Here is a 19,668-nt window from a genome sequence, read left to right as displayed (position 1 = left end):
ATTTAAGTAAAAGAAAGAAAGGCTTCTCTGTGAACTCTATTTCTCCCAACTTTTAAAAATAACTTCCAAAACACAGTAACGGATATAACAGGTCACAAGTTACCTTACATGATCATCAGATTACACCGGGTGCTCCTAAAATTTCTCACTTTCAAGGGATCCTTAAGTGACTTAGAAATTGTCTTCACAGCATTCCTAACTCCAAAGAAATAATCAGCTGCTTTATGTACTAAATAGTTAGGTCCATACAACTTGGTAAGTTGGGTTTGTTTTCTTTTTTCTCCTAACAATTTAGTAGCCATTTGAAAAAATAACGTGCATAAACTGAAAGAAAACCTGCTTTTTTTTCATCCTTAAATAATCACAAGCACTTATTAATCAGGATGTGTGCATCCTAGTTCCTTGCACAACTTTGGGATCAGTGTGGACTGGCACCCACAACCCTCACCCACCTGGTGTTCCAGGTGGTGATTGCTGTTTAACACAGCAGCTGTCAAAATCCAGCAACTACATATGACCCCCTGGAAGGGGATGTAGTCCAGTCATACTGAAGAAACCGTGAAGTATCTTGGGCTGATAGTTTTTGTGGTTTTCAACAAATATTGAATATCACTATACTGAGGCAACTTCACACACACATACACACACACACACACACACACGCCTCAAAAACTGAACATTTTTTTGAGCCACCCTAAGGTAACTTCACTCTGTTTGGAAACTACCGGTTCATACCCTTTACAAAGGACTAATTGTCAACAAAGGCAAAGTAAGAATTCCAAAAGAAGAGAAAATTCTGCAAGGAAGACCTACAAACAGTGTAACAAAATTTCCCTTAGATATTGAAGAGGAATCAGTTCTTCTCTGGCTTGTTAGGACAAAAGCAAATCCTTGTTAAACTAATATTAAGATTCTTAAAATGCTATGATCTTTTGAAGGAAAATTATCTTCCTAATATTTCCCCAGTAACAATACATCAGTTTCCTTGCAATAAAAGAGACTTAGTGTGTAATTATTGTTGTTCTTTGATTTTCTTTCCTTCACCTTCTATTTCCTTGACATTCCATTTTAAATGAAATGTAAGGAACAATTTTGAACATTCAACCTTCACCAAAAAAAGGAACCTTGATTGATTCAAAGTTTTACTTTATGTACCTACAATTTCCCAGTAGTCCTATTTCTGAATCAGAATTTGAATAATCTTTACAACTTGTATTCCTCCCAAACTCAGATTTAATGACTCGGTAGGTTCAGAAAGAGGAGCAACAGCTGCAGCTCATCCCACCGTGCTGTTCGGTAATGACAATGTTCTACCACATTAGCAATTGTGTCATTAATAAAAAGAAGCCCATAGGATTAACCAAAGACAGCTGACTTTAGTCAAATGTAGGTCAGGCTTTGTTTGCTCAGAAGCCGGTAATAAATTCCCAGGTAAGTGCTCTCGTGTGTCACACACACATGTCAGGAGCATAATTTCAGACCCACTTAATGATTCACATTTTTAAGTTTCTCTAAGCCATTTTTGAATTATTGTTAAGCATTTAAGTCCACTGCCAAGCCTACAGGCTCCTTAAAATTATTAACTTCTGTGACATTATAGCATGTTTTTCCTTTAGACACCACTTAAGAACACCTTGGAGGATTTTGCGTTCACCTTCCAGAAATCGAAGTTCTTACTAGAAGAGGCTCAAGGGTCACCCCTAATTTATAGCATAATTACGGGGGAAGGGGTGTGGATGGCTAAGCCAGCCATCTGTAATTGCCAAGTCCTCCTTGTCTCAGAAAATACTATTGTAAGCCTAACGTGAATATTGCATTCTTAATCAAGTCTTGAGGTAGGCTTTATAGGAATAAGATGTCTAGAACCCACGAATCTAAAAATATTTTTTAAAAATTTAAACACTGTGGAAAACAGTGTAGCCATCTCTTAAAAGATTACCATATGACCCAGCCATGGCTTCCAAGCTATTTGTCTAAGAAATAGAACCATATGGGCACAAAAAGGTCCACACAAGAAGCAGCTCTAGTCATAACAGCCCCAGACTGGAAACAACCCAGACCAGCAGGAGGCTGGCCAAACAACGGTGTATTCACACACCAGAAAACACCTCAGCCGTGAAAAGGAAGGAAGTCTAGATCTGTGCAGCCACTGCAGACAAATTTCTAGAACAGTTAGGTCAGAAAACACCACACACAGAATAGTACATGCCGCGTGGTTCCGTTTATGGGATATTCTAGGACAGTCGAAACAAGTCTATGGTGATAAGCCAGAAGAGTGGAGGAGGGGTCACGGAGTGACGTAGGATTGTCTGAAAAAAGCACATATTCTGGGTGATGAACAGTTTTCTGTCTCATTCGGGGGAGGTTCTGTGCATGTATACATTTGTAGAAGTTTTTAAAATATGTATTTAAGATCTGTCCATCAAGAAGTCATTATAATGAGGGTAGGGCAGGCACCTGGATGTTAGGAAGCAACTGAGGCAGTCACACTCAGCCTCTGATCGGCGTCACAGCGGGCCCCCCTCAGAGTCAGAGAGGCCACTGGTCAGCGTCACAGCCGGCCCCCCTCAGAGGTAGAAAGGCCACTGGTGAGCGTCACAGCTGGCCCCCTCAGAGTTAGAGACCCCACTGGTCAGCGTCACAGCAGGCCCCCCTCAGAGTTAGAGAGGCCACTGGTCAGCCAGCCCCCCTCAGACTTAGGGACAGCACTGGTCAGCGTCACAGCAGGCCCTCCTCAGAGTTAGAGACCCCACTGGTCAGCGTCACAGCCGGCCTGCCTCAGAGTCAGAGAGGCCACTGGTGAGCGTCAGAGCAGGCCCCCTCAGCGTTAGAGAGGCCACTGGTGAGCGTCATAGCGGGCCCCCCTCAGAGTTAAAGAGGCCACCGGTCATTGTCCGAGCAGGCCCCCCTCAGACTTAGAGAGGCCACTGGTCAGCGTCAGAGCAGGCCCCCTCAGAGTTAGTGACGCCGCTGGTCAACGTCACAGCAGGCCCCTCTTCTAAGTTAGCGATCATTAGCAGTCCCACTCATCCGACCTTCATGACAGGACCGGGCGACTTCACTTTCACTTTTCACTTTCCTGCATTGGAGAAGGCAATGGCAACCCACTCCAGTGTTCTTGCCTGGAGAATCCCAGGGGCGGGGGAGCCCGGTGGGCTGCTGTGGGGTGGCACAGAGTCAGACACGACTGAAGAGACGCAGCAGCAGCAGCAGCAGCAGTCCCACTCAGCCGTTGGTTGGTATTGCAGAGTGCCCTCCCACCCCCCTTCCTCTGTATAAAAGGAGCCGAAGTCAGACTGAGGGGCATGTGTTCTGCTGAGGGGTTGTTGTTTTTTTAATGAATTAGTCTGCCATCTCTCTGTCTGCTAGCTTTCTGATTAAAGTCGTTGACCGCTGCCCCCAAAATCTCATCTCCCAATTTATTGGCGTGTTGGGTGCAAACAGAGCAAGCGTGGGCTCCAGGTCACTCTTCCCCTGTCCTGTCATGCACAGATCTCTGCACTGAGGCAGCTCAGTGGTGCCCCATCCCTGCCCCTGAGCCTCTGGTTATATTGCCTGTGTATCTGAATTTTGTATCAGTCTGTCCCCACCCCACCATGACCAAATTCATCCCAGCTTTCAGAACCCACTTCAGCCATCACCTCCCTGTCAAGAAAGTTTGCCTCTGTCCTCACCCAGAGGAATCTTCCTGTTATAAACACTCACCATGCTGAACGCCCAGTTTCTTATCATAATCACCACCATCTATCTTATGTTGTGAAATGGTTTTGACTCCAGCTCCAGCCAGAATCACTAGCTTCAAACCACTTATCTGCTCAGCTGTCAGAGTTTTAGCCAACTTACATCATCTCTCTATGCTTCTGTTTCTTCATCTGCTAAAAAATAAAGTAGCATCTCTCTTATAAGATGGTTATAAGCAGAAAATGAAATAATGTACATAAAATGCTTAGTCTGACACATTAAGTTTTCAGGAAAATTTATGCCAAAATCTGTTAGCCAAAAGAGAATACATTCTCTGAGTTATGGAACTATATTCCAAGAATTGAAAGAAGTTGTAAATGGAAACTTTTTGAGGAACTATAAAGATATTCCAGAAGGTTGGAAGTGGATTACCTTTTCTGCAGTTTCCAAAATAGGCCATAAAACTGCAGAATGGTGGTGTTAATTCTAGGTAGGAAGAATCTGTGAAAAAACAAAATAAAAATTTTTTAAAAGGAGAAGTCATCTAGGTACAAAAGAGAAATAAAAACACACATCCACACCAAGATTCATACATGAACAGTCAAAACAGCTACACTCATCAGAGCTCAAAACTGGAAAAATGTCTGCCAACAGGTGTCTGCAACAGGATGCCACTCAGCGATGAGAAGGAGCACAGCAATATGGGAGAACAGCGATATGGACGAGCCTCAGAATCATTGCGTTGAGTGAAAAAAAAAAAAACACAAGAAAGCACACACTGTATAAGCACATCTGTAACACACTCTAGGAAAAGCAAGTAGCCTATGATGACAGAAAGGAGATCAGATCTGCCTGAGGACCAAGGATGGACGAGGAAAGCGATGGAGAAAGGACAAGAGGAAGCCTTGGAAGGCGGTGGAAATGTCCTGAGGCTCCATCCGGGGGTGGTTTCAACGGTACATCAAAATGCATCGAAGAATACATTTGCATACGATTACACACCTCTTACATTATGTATCTCATAAGTCTGTCAAAATGCATCAAAGAATACATTTAATATTTTTAATTTATTGAAGTATCATTGATTTACAAAACTGTTAACGTCTTCTACATAGCAAAGTGATTCAGCCATATTTTTTTTTCATATTTTCTTCCGTTACAGCTTATTGTAGGATACTGAGTACAGTTGCCTGTGCGCTACAGGAGGACCTTGTTATTGATCCTTCCCGTATGTAATAGTTTGCGTCTGCTAATTCTAAGCTCACATTCCTCCCCTCCCTCACACCCCTCCTCCTCGGCAAGCACAAGCCTCTGAGTCTGCTTTTGTTTTGTAGATGTGTAGATTTCCATCACATTTTAGATTCCACATATAAGTGGTCACATATGCGAAATTATACATTTTAAGCGAGTGTAATTTGTTGTTCATGAATTATAACTTCAATCAAACTAATTCTCAAAAAAGAAATCATGAAAACACAAAATGATATTTTTAAGTCAGTTAAGAGCCTAGAAAAGGAGTAAGTCTGTTTGGGACACAGTATATTTTCATTGAGAAAATGTGGTATTTGCCTGATAGTTTTTCTTCCCCAACAGGGTTCCTGGGCCACGAGATCTGGGATGTGCCGTAGAGGAAAAGTGCGTGGACTTCAGCAGATAAGTGGAGAGCTATTTTCACAGTACACTGTTGGATCAGATGAAGTTTCGCGGCCAGGGGCAAGAACACTTTGCGAGCTGGATGGCGGTTCCTGTGTGGCCCTGAAGACCTCCAGCGGTAGATCACAGGGACTGCATTCAGTCCACTTAACATTGTCATCAGTTATTTGCCTGAACACCTAAGGGCACCAACATCACCTTTGTGTTGACTGAACACTGCTATGTTAGGCAAGAGATGATGATCTAAAATATCCTATAGGCTGAACAGTAGTTTAGATACGACAAGTCTAAACCTGACAAGGACAGCTTTCAATATTAAGTAGATAAATTGAGTCCAAACGTGAGCTTTCTGAGTATAAGACACAGGTGCCATGCCATACCAACAGGACAGTAGAAAAGGAAGCCTTAGAGTCGTAGTCAATGATAAGTTCAGGGTCCGTTAGCAATGAAATGTAGCTTTGCAGGAAGTGAGCATGACCTTGGGTTATATCAAGAAAGATGTAAGCTTTTATAGAAAGAAGGTGAAACTCTTGTTCTATATTCTGTCCTGCTGCTGCTGCTGCTGCTAAGTCGCTTCAGTCGTGTCCAACTCTGTGCGACTCCATAGACGGCAGCCCATCAGGCTCCCCCATCCCTGGGATTCTCCAGGCAAGAACACTGGAGCGGGTTGCCATTTCCTTCTCCAATGCATGAAAGTAAAAAGTGAAAGTGAAGTCGCTCAGTCGGGTCCGACTCCTAGCAACCACATGGACTGCAGCCTACCAGACTCCTCCGTCCACGGGATTTTCCAGGCAAGAGCACTGGAGTGGGGTACCATCGCCTTCTCATATTCTGTAATAGGCTTATATTAAAATATATGTTATGTTCTTGGTAGGATACCTGCGGTGGGGGGAGGTTTAAAACTAGATCAGAGGAAGGGGGATAACAGTATTCTTTTAAATCCACGTTTCCTTAAGGACAGGGACAATGTCTCCGTCATCTCAGCATCACTAGGACGCATCTCAGTTTCTGGCTTGACCGTAACTATTGTTGTCCCAGTTAATGCTGTAGGCATCTTGATAAAACTTGGACTGATGCCACGTGGGAAAGCAACAGGGACTTTCAAGCTGAGAGAAGACTGAAGGAGTGGGATGTGGGTGACACGGGAGAGCAGGGTCAGATGAGCCTCTGGGTGTGGGCGAGATTGCACACGGCCGCCAGATGTGTGTCCAGTCCCTAAATCAAGAAACGGAGCTTACAGTGTGTCTTTTTTATCACACACAGAAATTTCTCTGTGGCATACAATTAGAAGTAAAGTTTAGGGTTTTAGAACATTTCAAAATGATCTTTAAATGAGACATTGCAAATTCTGTCTGTGGAGTAAGCAATGTTCTTTCTAATTGAGTTGTTAATATATGACACATTAGCTTCAGGTGTACATCATAACGACTATTTTAAAACTGACCTCTCTCTGCTGCAGTGACGTCGGGTCCTCTTCTCTCCATGTGCTGGCCAACAAACAAAATTACAATATCAAAATCAAAATTACATCATCATCAAAATATAGGACATCTGGCAGCCCTGAAATCTTACCTTCTTCTAATTCAAATTACTTAACATGAAGTTCAACATCTTTCACATACTTCATTCGCCACTGGGTTTCCTCCTCTCCAAGATTACAGTCACACCTTCTAAGTGCTACTTTCTATTATCTCCTTTACTTTATTCCATTTATTCCAGTGTCCTTTGTATATTCTAGGCACTAATCCTTTTAGATATTTGTACATTTACAATACCTATTTATGGCACAAGAAAGTTGTTTCCAAAGGAAGTTTATAAGTCATGGGAAATGTATTTAATAAAAAATATTTGTTTTATCCTTTTTAAAAAAATAGAGCTGTATTTCTACCCTCCTGAATCTGAGCTCATGCTACGACGACTTTGACCAAGAGAATGGGGAGAAAGCGGCACGGTGCCAGTTCCAGCCTGGCAGCTTCCATCCCCTCCTGCTTCGAATCCGGCCGCCCTGTTAGAAGGAGTCTCCAGCAGCCACAAGGGCAGACCCACGCAGGGCAGCGCTGAGGGGGCAGCCAGCGGCCCCGCGGCGCTCCCTGCAAGCCCACCTAAGTGATCCACTTGGATACAGATCCTCACTTCAGCAAGCTACCCTGGCCGACACCACATGGAGCAAAAATAAGCTTTCCCCCCACTGGGTTTGGCCAGACTGCAAGATCATTAGCAATAAAAGTTACTGTCATTGTGTTGAGCCGTGGTGATTTGTTAGGGGGCAAGAGAAAATTGAAACAGTGAGCGTCTTCACATCTATGAAGCGCTTCATAGACTTGGCCCTGTGGGCTAGAATTAGGACCAATACGGAGGATTAGAACCAACGTGCATAACTGGATGAGACTCACAGAGGAGCTGCCAAGAGAAGACTAGGCAGAGAAATTCAGAAGAGAGTGCCAGAGTTGGACTGGCCTCAGGAGATAAAGCAAGAATCTAGATTACGATGCTCAGAGGACCTGGCTGTTTAGACGCAGTCTCGGACGGCATCAGTGCCCAAGGTTCCGCCTGCATAGCAGATGTGGACATCACAGTGCTGGGCTGGGGGGCAGGGCGGTGGGCAGGATTCAGGTGGAATCTGTCCATCCAATGGCTGGGGACAGACGGATGGGAAAGGACTGGAAGGTGGCCTGGGCCCCAGTCAGTATGATACTCAGGCTGGGGTATCAACCTCGAGGCAAAATCAGAGAGGAACAGAGGAACAAGGCTGGGCAGCAGAGTGGGAGCGCTAAGGGTGCCGCTTGGGATAGGGACAGGCCTTTCACCTGCCAGACGTCAGCCTCGGTCTTGATCCCAACCTCGGATGGGAGTGAAGATCCTAACGTGTCATCAGGCTAGATTAAGATTAGCTCAGAAACCAGGCAATGAGAAACTGGCTCAGGAACTGGGATGGACAAGTAGGTGAAAAGCAGCTTTTCAAAATCCTTAGCTGTATGGGGGTCAGACAAGAGGCTTCTGAGGGTAATTAGTGAAAAAGAAACACAGAGAAGAACCTTCTCATTCAGAAGGGTGTCCATGATGTGAAAAACGGACTCACTGGAAAAGACCCTGATGCTGGGAAAGACTGAAGGCAGGAGGAGAAGGGGACGACAAAGGATGAGATGGTTGGATGGCATCACCAACTCGATGGACATGAGTTTGAGTAAACTCTGGGAGTTGGTGATGGACAGGGAAGCCTGGTGTGCTGCAGTCCATGGGGTCGTAAGGAGTTGGACATGACTGAGTGACTGAACTGAACTGATTCCCATGATTGCAAAAACTGGCCAGAAGAGCTATAGAGAAGATGTCGGTCTCTCTAATGTGATTTCTTCCCGTACTTTCCCCTTAACTATTCTTTAGCCCCGCTGCCTTTGCCCTCTTTCTAAGATATATCTAGTTTGGTCCTGCCTCAGGGCTTTTGTATCAGCTGTTCCCCAGGGTGCTGTAGATCTCTATGGGTCCTTCCCTCACCCCCTCCTGGCCTATTCCAATGCCACCTCCTATTCCCACCCAACCTAAGATTTCCTGGAATTGAAAATACACGATAAGAGAGCAAACTGCTTGCACAGAGTACATAGGTGCTCAACAGGGAAGGGGTGGATGGATGGACAAATGAGTGGGTAGATGGATGGACAGACAAATGGATGAATGGATGGACAGACAGATGGGTACATTCATGGATGGACAAATGGATGGATGGATGGATGGATGGATGCAGCCTAACGTTTAGAATACTCAGCACTACGGGTTCATGAACACACTGGCACAATGTAATTCACTGGACTCCAAAGGAAAAAGTAAAATGCATTTTCATCTCTAAGAGTTTACCAAACAATTTCTAGAATGCCCAAATATATTCTGTATATTCATGCTTAAGAGAACAATTTCCTAAGAGAATTAAATTTCATATCAGAATCTCGTTATTCATTCTGACCAGCTGAATCTGAGCAGGCATCACCACGACCCTGTATCACTCGGAACTCACTAAGCCCAGCGCAGCTCTGCCCTGACCATCTGGAACCCCAAGCCCTGGGGTAAGAGGAGAAACTCAAGTTACAGAGAAGCAGTGACCAGCCGGCATCCAGAAGTCTTTCCTCTCAGCTACTTTCTCATTTACATTTGGCTGGACATACCTTGCACCTGCTTTTTACCTCCCATCACACACTGTCAACATGGGATATTTCTACAGACCTCTGACACAGAACGTAGACTGTCCCCTCAATAACAGGCAAAAGTTTCATCTACATAAATTTTCTAACATCTTCTTATACAACAAGCATCCTGCTCTCTAAGGCAGAGAGTGAAGATCTGAGCTCTAGGGTGGGGTTTATAAATTTCTTTAACACTGATCCAGAGGCAGAAAAACATTTTACAGCACTATGTAGTACACAGAATACATGGAAAACATTTACCTGTGTCCATGAATTCTAATATTTCTTATTCATTTTTAAGCCACTGATCAGAACCCTCTCCTCTGATCTGATGATACACGTGCACGGAGGCTGAAGTTTTGAAAAGCCCTGCTTAACAAATAATCACCATCAGTGCTTACAGGCAGTGTGCACCAAGTGAATGATTACCATCAGTGCTTACAGAGAGTGTGTACCAAGTGCCCAAAAACAGTTATCAAAGTGAGAAGCAAAGCCCAGACCCCCCAAACCTATGAATAATGTGACCATTTTGTTACACTATTTATTTTGTAAGACTGAAATCACTGAGTTAATACATGATGGATGAGATTAGCTAAATGCAGCAATTAATGTACGCCAACGCAGAACTCTAGGGATTTGTAAATACGGAAGTCCAATCCAGGTGTCCTGGATTATCATTTTAATGCGGAACTGGGGACATGACAGCTTCGGTTTGCCTTGTCGGGAGGAATCCTGCTGATAGCAGAAACTGCTCCTTTTGCGATCATGTGAGCAGGGAGTCAAAACCCAAGGACTTTCTCGTGGGTGCCACAGCCAGGGCCTCTGAGCACAAATACACAGCCCGCTTGGCGGCTCAGGGACCAGGGCAGTAGTGCATCTCATCTCGTGGCTCAGTGACACTCATCGCTGTCCCTCCTCCCATCCTCCATGCAGCTTGGGATTTAGACATCTCTTTCCTACATGCGTTTTCCTCTAGGAACACACTCTGCAGCTAATACGAATTTCCCCTTTGGTCTCTAGTGAGATTTTCCCTTGTAGATGAATAGTTTGGGGTCTTGGGGTATATTTATCAGTCCTGTGGGCTGGATTATCTGATCCCTTTCACACTGAGTGAAATATCACGGTTGTGCAAAGCTGAGCACGTGGCAGCCCTGAGGGGACAATGACACCTGGGAGAGCCAGCCTGGGCAGCCAGCCAGCCGCCCCCTCCCCCAGGACACACCCTCTCTCACCTGCCTCTCTGCACCTGGAGCGAGTTACTCGGAGGCTGATAAACGACAAATCAAATAAAAAAGAATTGCTTTTGTGAAGGAAAGCATTGACCCGGCCCTCCCCTAGTCAGCTGGAGGGATGAGCGTCACTGAGACCCCTTCAAGCTTCCTCCCCCATGAGGGTTGTGCGTGGGCCAGCCGAGCACGGACCGAAGTGGTCTTATTCTTTTATGATTTAATTAATTCATTATTTTGGGCTGCTTTGTGAGGGCGTTCATGTGCGGCGAGTGGGCGCGCCTCTTCCCGCAGCGGGTGGGCTCCCCACTGCGCGGCTTGCCTCTGGGACACGGGCTCAGAGGTTGAGGCCCACGGGCGTCGTTGCTCCGAGGTGTGGGAGATCTTCCCGAACCAGGGATCGAACCGTGTGCCCTCGGCAAGCGGATTCTTATCCACTGAGCCACCAAGTAAGTTCCTAAAGTGGATATTTTTAAGAGAAGACAGATGGGCCTGGGTCACAGGCTCTGAGGTCCACAGGCCGCCTTAGAGCTTCCAGTTAGCTGCTACTTAGAGCTCCCAGTTAGCTGCTAGGCCTGGGCTGGCACTGATCCCCACCCTTCTTCATTCACTTCCACACGTCGCGTGAGGTTCGGGGGTCACCAAGGAGACAGGGCTGTACCCTCAGGAAGCTCGAAGACTGGTAGGGTGAGGGATACCATCACTTGCAATAGACCACCATGCATCAGGCAAGACCCACTCAACCTGGGGGAGGCCAGTGAAAGGCGATTTGGCAGGGAGACCCCTCAGGCGGGCTCCGGGGGGAACTGGAGACCACCAAGGCAGCGGAGGACTGCAGGAGGGCGAGCCTGCCCGGGAGTGGGCGCCGGCCTCCTCACCGCGGCTCCCAGAAGTGGAGGGAGGCGGTTTTGTTATCACAGATTTGCTTTGTTTATTTGTTGCCAGGTTAAGTGCACGATTTATCTGTATTAACTGTGAAATTCATCTTTTTCTCCTTTTTCCCAAAATCTATTTTTTCTAATTCCCAATTGGCATATAGTTGCTTTACAATGCTGTGTTAACTTTGCTCGACAGAAAAGTAACGCAGTCACGCCTACACACACATGTATATATGTGATGGATGTATATTGATATAGGTATAGATGAGGCTTCCCTGGTGGCTCAGACGGTAAAGCGTCTGTCTACAGTGCGGGAGACCCAGGTTCGATCCCTGTGTGGGGAAGATCTCCTGGAGAATATCTATACGTCTATATTTCTATATCTGTATATCTATATCTATATCTATACACACTTTGTTTCTTATATCCTTTGCCATTATGGTTTCTCCCAAGATAGTGAATATAGTTCCTCGTGCTATACAGCAAGACCTCGTTGTTTATCCCCTCTGTACATCGTGGTCATCCTAGTCCGCATCTGCTGATTCCAAACTCCCAGCCAACCCTCCACGCCCTCCCCTCCCCCTCGGCACCCCGGTCTGCTCTCTCTGTCCACGATTCTGACTGTTTCATGGACAGGCCATCTGTGTCATAGTTTAGATTCCACATATAAGTGGCATCACATGGTGCTTCTCTTTCGCTCCCTAACTTGCTTCATTTAGCATGCTCATCTGCCTCTGTGCCGCAAACGGCATGATTTTGTTCTCTGATCAAGCTCTTTGGCGAAGCTTTTCTCCAGACATGAAGCAGGCTGAGGACACGGGCGGTAAAGACCATAGAGTCCTGCTCTGGTTTATACGCCCCCACCACGCCCGACTGGCAGCTCAGAGTGTGCTGCTGGTGGGAAAACAGCACAGTCAACAGCTCTGGGCTTCCATGACTGAACAGGCAAAACAGCTTTCCATTTCCACTCACAAAAGTGGCTCCTAATTGCTCTATAAACTCAAAATAAAGAGGACGAGGAATGGATGAGCTTTTGGAAACAAAGAAATCAGAAAGTAGTTGATTATACCGTGCATATTCATTCTCATATATGAGGCTATTTGAAAACCTACAAACACCACATTTTGTTCAAAGCTTTCTTGATGTTTTAATGTAAGAACACTGCCTCCATAATTTTTTAAACTTTTTAGATTGTACCGAGGATGAGATGGCTGGATGGCATCACGGACTCGATGGACGTGAGTCTGAGTGAACTCCAGGAGATGGTGATGAACAGGGAGGCCTGGCGGGCTGCGATTCATGGGGTCGCAAAGAGTTGGACACGACTGAGCGACTGAACTGAACTGATTGGGGTATAACTGATTAACCACGTTGTGACAGTTTCGGGTGAACAGGGAAGGGACTCAGCCACGCACATACATGCGTCCACTCTCCCCCAAGCTCCCCTGCCACCAGGCTGCCAAGCAGCACTGAGTCCTTGCGGCTTATCCGTTCTAAACACAGCAGTGTGTATACGTCTGTGCACGTCGGTCCCAAACCCCCTAAGTATTCCCTCTGCCCCGCTCCCCCCACCTTGCTTCACCGCCCCCACCCACAACCAGAAGCTCCTCCTCTGGGCCTGTGAGTTTGCTTCTATTTTGTGAGTTCATTTGTACCATTTAGTCTTAGATTCCACAGAGAAGGGATGTCACACAATATTTCTCCGTCTCTGTCTGACTGACTTCACTCAGAATGACAATCTCCTGGCCCATCCATGTTGCTACAAATCTGCCTCCCTGTTTCTAATCTTTCAAAAGTGTAGAGAAAAATGGAAATTTGGGCTTTTGCTTAAGGGATGATTCTATTTTGATATGACAGTGATTATTGTTATGTGCATGACTTATGTAGCAAGGAAAGGCTTACAAACACTTCCCTGACTCCAAGACTTTTGAAAACTGCTGAGTCACTGCAACCAGATTAATGAGGATGTGGTCAATTGACACGTAAAGTAACATGACATTGAGGAGTGAAACCAACTGCTTTGTTTTCCAGAAAAGTTGACTAAGATGATTCATAAACTACAAAATATAACCAGAAGATCAAAAAAATTTCTGTATTTTCATGTTCAGTGTGTTTAAATGTGATTTTAAAAGCAGCAAGCCCATTTGTATCCTCGCTTAGCAATGAACTCACTCTTGCATTTAGAAATTCTCTCCACAATCCCATTTCTCTGTGTTCAGTGAGCTGATGACACTGCCATCCCTGGGGTAACCTCCTACAAATCAAGCACAGTGAATTGCCCAGCAACAGGGCTGGGCAGGAGACAGGGGCTGAGGCTCAAAAGCTCCATTTTTACTGCAATACTGAATTAACTGATAACCAGGGTGTTTTGTTTGGTTTGTTTTTTCTGGAATTCTTTGGATGACTGTATTTGCTCATAGAGATAAACAGATGTAGCCATTCAACACACTTTGCTAAGTGCCTCCTTGGAGATTTCATGCTAGCTCTTATTTTTGAGAGTAGAGATAGGTGGTGCGTCATATCGACTAAGCGGCCTAGATAAAAGTCATCTAGCCTCTCGTAGACCCCGTTTCCTTATCTGTGGGTCCCGGGGCTCTGCCCCCGGCATGGTTCCGCACTTCTGCTCACACCCAGTCTGTGACTTCTTTACCATCGTTCAGAGGCTTCAGCTGAGTCACCTGGAGCTCATAGCCGGTTCCCAGCCAGATCACCAGATCTGACAGTTTCAAGAGCTCCTGAACTTTCTCGTTCTGGCAAAGCCCAGCCATCCTGCGATGGCGCTCTTTCTTCGCAGCTCTCAAGTTGCTTATTGAGATGCGCATGCGTAGCCTGTTTTTCTCCGACATCCGGCCTGTCCTTTTTTTCACCATGTTGCCTCCTCCGGGAGATTTCTAACTCCTGTGGAGAGGGGCACCACCCAAGGACACCACTCGCTAATCCCCTGGCTGTACCATCCGCTGACATTTCACACCCCCTCTTCCTTGAGTACAAGGCTCTCTGCTACCTTATTTAATTACGAAAGTACAGTTGATTTACAATATTATATTAGTTACAGACATACAACGTAGTGATTCGTTTTTTTTATAGATTGTACTCCATTTAAAGTTATTACACAATGCTGGTTATTTCTTCTTGTACTACACAGTATATCCTTATTGCTTATCTAGTATTTACTGCTCCCTTCCTACCCAGCTCTGCATGGATTTTCTTTGCCTGCCTACCTGCTAAGTTGCTTCAGTTGTGTCTGACCCTTGGTGACCCTATGGACTGCAGCCCGCCAGGCTCCTGTGTCAAGGCTAAAATAATGGAGTGAGTTGTCAGGCCCTCCTCCAGGGGATCTTCCTGACCCAGGGATAGAAACCCCATCTCCTGCATTGCTGGTGGACTCTTCACTGCTGAGCCCCTGGGGAAGCCTGGCTCTTTCTTTACACTGATGGTTGTTGAAGAGCCCCTCTGTCGGCCTCCACGTTGTCTTTAGGGCAAGTCGCTCCACACAGGGGTGTATTTTTGATGTGTTCATGGTGGGAGGTGAGCTCAGCATCCTCCTTATCCACCATCTTGATCTCCTCCTCTGCCACCTTCTTTAAGAAATAAACAACTTTAAATAAAAGACCTTGTTTCTAGCACAAACTTTGTAGAAAAAGTAACACAGAAAGACAGCCATTTTATCTATGTTTTTGATGAGTGTATAAATTTGTATAACCTTTTGAAAAGGCAATTTGAACATATCAAGAGCCTTATATTAGTTATCTGTTTTTACATTGAAAATTACCCCCAAAACAACAGGGATTTTTCACCCCACAGTTTCTGCAGGTTAGGACTTTCGGAGCAGCTTAGCTGGGTGTTCCTAGTTCAAGTTCTTCCGTAAGGCTGTAGTCAACCCATGTGCCTAGGGCTACATCCATCTGAAGGTTTGTCTGAGGCTACAGGCTTTGCTTCCCAAATGACTCACTTGCCTGGCTGGAGGCTGGTCACCCCATGAACCTCTCCACAAGACTGCTTGAGCATCCTTATAACATGTCAACTGGCGTACTCGGAACACATGGCCCAAGAAAAAGCAAGGAAGAAGCCGCAGGCCTTTTATGACCCAGTCTCCAAAGTCACACCAATCACTTCTGCCATAGCCTGCTCATTAGATGCAGGTCACTAAGCTTATCTCATTTTCACGCTCAAGAGACGGGGAAAGACACGGTGTAAAACCACAACAAGCTATAAGGTATCTTGGAGAAGTTGTCCAAAGCATACATACACACAGACCTCTATAATGTTGTCCATTGCAGTGATATTTAGAAAACAAAAGCATAAAACCCTGCAATGTCCAACAGTTGGGAAAGCGTTGAGCAAAGCTCAATATGCACTTTATGCAGCGATTTCAAATACTGTTTCCAAGAATATTCTATAGCATATGCAAAGGCTTTTATTGTAACGTTAGAAAGGGAAAGCATTATATGAAAGCAGTAGAGATGGAAAATATCCTAAAGAAATAAGATGTTAAAATCAGATACCTTTGGGTGTTAGGGTTGAAGGTGATTTTTCTCACCCTGCTTCTCAACATTTCCACGTAATGAAGCAGCCAGCTCCCTCTTTTCCTCTCTTTCCAACTTGTGGTGTATTTATATGCACTCTTTTCAAACTTGTACCTATAATGGTTTATTAATCAGTTTCCTCACTTTTAACAGAAGAATTTATTCTTTCCATGCTTACCTCATCTAATTAGTGATTTTTAAATTATGAAACCTCAGTCTGAAAGACAGCAAATCAGACATGCCTATTCACTGCCCCCAGTGAGGAGAAGGCTGGCACTCACCTGCACACAGGTGTGGAGGCTGGTGGGGTGCCGGGGCTCTGGGCCGAGCCCAGCCCAGGCCGTGACGGGCGTTGGCAGGCCCGGCCTCGCGTGCAGATGATGGTCAGCTGACCCCAGGGAGCGAGTCCTGGACCAGGAGGCAGATGCAGGCTCTACCAGCACAGCTCTTGGGAACTCGCCTGGGACTCGCACAGCTGTCTTCTTATAGGTGCTCCCCTGAGAACGTTCCAGAAAGCAGACCCCCGGGAACCACTCTCACGGGTGAGAGGCACTCTCCCCTCTTCTCCTCCGCACCCTCAGCCTCCACCCACCCCGTTCCATCCACGTTTCCATTCTAGACAATTACAGCTGATGCTGCCCCTGCTCCTCCCAGGTCCTGGGAATCCTCCTGACCAGCTCTGAGCACCCCTCCCCCAGCTTCAAGGTGCTTTGCTTCTAAGGGCTCATATCTGCAACTTTCTTCAGGGGTTCCTTTTGAGCTACTAGACTGCGTTGCTGCAAAAACGGAGAGTTAAAAGCACTTCCGCGTTCCTATCTGAGTCCTCACACCACACATCCTGGTCCCCAACACACACACACACACACACACACACACACACACATATACACAGCAGTTCTTAGGCGATGACTGATTTAAGTAGGAATATGAAAGCCCAGCTCCCCTTCCCAAGCCAGAGCAACCTTGAGGTGTAATTTACACTCTGAGCTACTGCAGGGATCTGTCTGAGGCTGAATCTTGGCCCAAAACATCTTCGAGTCTCAGTTTCTCCCCTTCCCTGTCTGGCTTCCCCCACACCCTTTCTGATTCTTCAGGGAGCTCTTTCCTAATAAACTGACACAAATACCTCTTTTCACATTTGGCTTCTGGAAAACAGATTAAAAACTCACAGTCTCAATGGAGTTAGGTGCCTGGAGACCAGGGATGTTAAAAGTCCTTCAATGCCATAAAAACCTCACACAACAGAGAATGTCCCTCCCCAAGAGGCCAAAGGGCTTCCCAGGTGGTGCTAGTGGTAAAGAACCTGATTGCCAGTTTCAGAGACATAAGAGACACGGGTTCCATCCCTGGGTCTGGAAGATCCCCTGGAGGAGGGCCTGGCAGCCCACTCCAGTATTCTTCCCTGGAGAACCCCAGGGACAGAGGAGCCTGCTGGGCTACAGTCCACAGGGTGGCAAAGAGTCAGTCAGAGCTGATGTGGCTTAGCACGTGAGCCCAAAGGCCCAAAGCATCCTGACCAAGAAACGCTGGAGAAAGCAGAGAAGACAAGGAGCGCGCAGCTCAGAACACGGATAAAGCACCAAGTTCAGACTTGACTGAGGAAGAGGAGTCAGCTAAGGACACTTAAAGAGGAAGTAGCCAGAGAGATGGGGGGAAAACAGGAGATGGGAAACCGAGAAAGGTAGGTGTTTCAAGAAGAAGGGGGTCTCAGCGGTGTTAGTGGCCAGTGGTCACACAGGCAAGGACAGAGACCTGGTCGTTAAGTTTGCTGCATGGAGGTCTCTGGTGCCCTTGACAACTGCATTTTTCAAGGGCAGTGAGACTGGAGTCAGATAAAGGGAGGAATGAATGTGTATGCAAGAACAGGAGAGAGCTGGTGAGCCTGGTCTTGAACGGATGTGGAATAAGAGGAGGCTGATTGCAGAGGAATCTGGGACAAAGGGAAGCTCTTCAAGAGCACGTTTACATAACGATAGGAATGGCTCAGTAGAAACGGGGCACGGGATGGCTCAGGAGAGGGGAAAACAAGAGGAATACAGCTGGAGCCGACAGGAAGTGTGGGAGTCTTTACCCTCCCCAGCGCCCCATTCTGAGAAACAGAATGCCTCTTCTTCCCTCCAGAGCCCACCGCTGACCCCTCTCCAGAGGGAAGGAGATGCACTCATTTTCCAAAATGCCTCATCCTTCTCGAACAGCGGATTGGAAGACCTCTTACTAAAGCAGGCGGAAAGCACACGGGAACAAGCCCTCCCCTCGTATACACAGTCCTCAGGCCCTAAGTGGTCTTGAATAATGATCAGGACAGGTGTGGGGAGCTGACCTTGATTTTTGAAAGAGAGTTTCCTCCCTTGGGAATTCCCTGGCGAGTCCGCGGTTAGGGCTGCATGTTTTCTCTGCAGGTTGAGGGCGCAGGTTCAACCCTTGGTTGGGGAACTAAGATTCTGCAAAGGTGAAAAAAAAAAGGAAAGGAAAGAAGGAAGGGAGAGAGTGAGGAAGGGAGGGAAGAAGGAAAAGAAAGAAGGAATTTTTTTTTTTGATCCTGTCTTGCCTCCTCTGGCCCTCTAGCTTACGACCCACGGAAGGGTGCCGCTCACATCTTTCAGGAACGAACTTGCAGCAGGAAACGTGCTTAGCCAACCACCTGCGGCCGCTGCCTCTCTGAGATCCGCCCCACCGTCCACCCCGGGTCGCTCTGCGGGCCTGCTCTCACGGATGCCTGCGCTCCGCCGTCTCCTCGGGCCGATGCAAGACCCCTCCCCTCCGACTGGCCACCGTGGCTTTGGGGCTTCATCCGCGCAGCCGAGACCTTCTCAGGGCGCTGCGCCCCGAGGGTTCCTGAGGCTCCTCCCTCCCCTCCACTCTCCTTTCGCAGGTGCCAGCCCCTCAGCCTGGCCTAAGGTTTCCTTCCAGTGGCTTCTACGGCCGCTCCTCTTGATCTTCCGTGGGTACTTCCTACACTAAACCTCTTGCACTTCTAGTTCTGTCTCGGCCAGCTTCCTACAGGACTGAAGCCAGCACAGGTCGCTGTTCCTCTGGATGTTGGACACATGGCTCCAGACAGAGGTCTTGTTAACTCACCAGTTTGAAGATTTTATCTACATTGCTTTTCAACCAAAGTCTTTGCGTCTGTTGGAATATCAAATCAAATGCGTGTATTTCAAGAAGTAGATGGCTAATGTGTTGTGTGCCTACTCACTCAGTTGCGTCCACCTCTTCTGTGACCCCATGGACTGCAGCCCCAGAGGCTCCTCTGTCCATGGGATTCTCCAGGCAAGAGGACTGGACTGGGTTGCCATTTCCTCCTCCGGGGATCCTCCTGACCCAGGGATGGAATCTGTGTCTCTCGCAGCTCCTGCATCGGCAGGTGGATTCTTTACCACTGCACCACCTGGGAATTACTGGTGATTATTGGCAGCTATGCTCGTTTTATAAAGGATTGTTATAACCTCTGAAGGATTGGGCTCCAACTCGTATCTGTCTCTTCCCTATCGCATAAGCCCAGTTCAAGAGATTCTTATTTCTGCTGTTTGCT

At 46.7% G+C, this 19,668-nt stretch overlaps 1 long non-coding RNA gene across 1 annotated transcript in view; it reads right to left on the bottom strand.

Annotated features, from left to right (window-relative positions):
* The window catches only part of LOC138430833 (uncharacterized), a 35,209-nt gene extending 18,283 nt beyond the window's left edge, over nt 1–16,926 (bottom strand). The window contains exons 1-3 of the long non-coding RNA XR_011253401.1: nt 16,418–16,926; nt 6,779–6,821; nt 4,114–4,182 (exon numbers count right to left, since the gene is read on the bottom strand). This is a non-coding gene — a long non-coding RNA (uncharacterized lncRNA). The remainder of the gene's footprint in view (nt 1–4,113; nt 4,183–6,778; nt 6,822–16,417) is intronic.
* Between the last annotated feature and the right edge of the window lie 2,742 nt (nt 16,927–19,668).

This window comes from Ovis canadensis, chromosome 26 (genome assembly GCF_042477335.2).
Source record: "Ovis canadensis isolate MfBH-ARS-UI-01 breed Bighorn chromosome 26, ARS-UI_OviCan_v2, whole genome shotgun sequence".
Lineage (NCBI taxonomy): Eukaryota > Metazoa > Chordata > Mammalia > Artiodactyla > Bovidae > Ovis > Ovis canadensis.
Note: the sequence above shows the minus strand (reverse complement) of the source record. Positions and strands in the feature narration are given on the sequence as shown.